The sequence below is a fragment of the Tachyglossus aculeatus genome, chromosome 17 (genome assembly GCF_015852505.1).
Source record: "Tachyglossus aculeatus isolate mTacAcu1 chromosome 17, mTacAcu1.pri, whole genome shotgun sequence".
Classification (NCBI taxonomy): domain Eukaryota; kingdom Metazoa; phylum Chordata; class Mammalia; order Monotremata; family Tachyglossidae; genus Tachyglossus; species Tachyglossus aculeatus.
Genome location: NC_052082.1, coordinates 27,364,776 through 27,366,767, shown reverse-complemented (window position 1 = coordinate 27,366,767; position 1,992 = coordinate 27,364,776). Strand labels below are relative to the sequence as shown.

The window sequence follows — 1,992 nt, the reverse complement described above, 5'->3', positions numbered from 1 at the left end:
ATGACTTGGGTCTAGGCACCATAAACAGTTTGATAATCACCCCATCCCAAGTCCCCAAGCATGTAAGTATATATTTATATATTCTGCCACTTCCCTCATCTGTCTTCCCCAACTAGGTTGTAAGCTCCATGAGGCAAGGATCATTTCTCCCAACTCTATTGTACTGTGCTTTCCCAAGCTCTTAATACAGTGCTTCACCCACACTAACCACTTAATAACTATCATTGATAATACAGGTTTCAAAATTATTAAATTTTGCTACGTATCAAACCCGAATTATAAGTGCATTTCTCTATAATTTGCAGATTTGCAAAACTTTAGAATTCATTCTTTATTGAAATAAAATTTTATTGAATGCAAAATAATTAGCACTACACTTGCTTGACAGTAATTCTGCATTGCTTCATGTCAATTCATTTACCTATGTTTATGCTAATATTCATCTATCTTGTCTCCATGCAACTATCCCTCTCCTATCCATCCCAAAACTGCTTAACAATCATCTTCTCCATTCAGTGTCCCAGACAAATTCCACCTGGTCCATATACTTCAAAATTATGTTTATTATGGTTTAGCCTCTCTGCTTTACTTTCTAGTAATAACTAAGCATGTCTACGTATGTTCAAATATATATTTACTATTCCATTTTTTCTGTTCTTTTCTTTTCTCAACTGTATTCGTTTCCACTTTTTAAAATTTCCTATTTCTGATAGATAAAAATAATTGACCGTACTTCTGTTTACAGTCCTATCTCAGCACTGTTTGTTTCAGGTGCTCAGTAAATTGTGTTTTTTGACTTACTGGTTTTATACACCAAAACAGGTTAAGGTTTTCCCTGGGAAAGGAAATTACTGAAGTCCACATTTGAATCACTAAAAATCAACCTTAAGCATTTCTTTTGTTCAAATTTCAGATTACGTTGCTTTATTTGAGGGTTTAGTGCACTAATGTGATAATCTATTTAATGAGTTCTCTCTAAATTTCAAGTGAATACTGATTGTCTATCATAATTATAGTTTTCATTTAATTCAACTAAGGCTTGAAACATGATTAACATGTAACTCTTTTTGGATTTCACAACACTATGAATTTTCTCCCTTTTCACAGATTCTATCATATTTTGGATTCTCCTAATATCCCATTTCACTTTCTATCATCTCAGATTCCTAATGAAAAAATCTCACCCTACTCCCTCAAAGAATAGAAGATGGACAATTTTTATTTTAATAGCAATAATACTTCGTATTATGGAATAGCCAAGATAATTACAGTACTCATTTTCTGGGTTTATAATCTTCAATTTGAATGTGCTTTCCAAATGATTTAATGGTTGATTTTTCTGTTGCAAAAGCAGAAATAACTTGGCTAGAAGACACGAATATAAATGCTATTTCAACATTCTAAATTTTAATATTTTAGACTGAGCATATGGAAGCAGCACGGGCTAATGGATAAACACAAGCCTAGGAGTCAGAAGGACCTGGTTTCTAATCCAGGCTCTGCCCCTTGTCTACTGTGTAACCTTAAGCAAGTCACTTAACTTCTCTGTGCATCTGTTAGCTCATCTGTAAAATGGGAATTAAGACTGTGAGCCCCGCGAAGACACAACCTGATTAGCTTGTAACTACCCAGTGCTCCCCTCTCGGGGTCACACCTGGAGAGTTTCCAGTACTCTACCAGTCTCGACTAAAGGAGGGAGAGTCAAGCAGAGGCATACCCATTCCATTCCTAGCTTGAGAAATGGCTAGTAAGTGGAATGCTATCTTCCACAAGTCAAAATTCACCTGTTCTGGGCAGTAGCAGCATGGGAAATGGCTAGTAAGTTGAATGCAATCTTCTACAAGTCAAAATTCACCTGTTCTGGGCAGTAGCAGCATGCAAAATGGCTAGTAAGTGGAATGCAATCTTCTACAAGTCAAAAGTCACCTGTTCTGGGCAGTAGCAGCGTGGGAAATGGCTAGTAAGTGGAATGCAATCTTCTACAAGTCAAAA

The 1,992-nt window shown here is 36.0% G+C and overlaps 1 non-coding gene across 1 annotated transcript; it reads left to right on the top strand.

The window, feature by feature from the left end:
- Positions 1–1,636: 1,636 nt before the first annotated feature.
- LOC119939825 lies at positions 1,637–1,774 on the top strand. Its single transcript, XR_005454788.1, has one exon. It is a non-coding gene; the product is annotated as a small nucleolar RNA SNORA7 (small nucleolar RNA).
- The last annotated feature ends 218 nt before the right edge of the window (positions 1,775–1,992 follow it).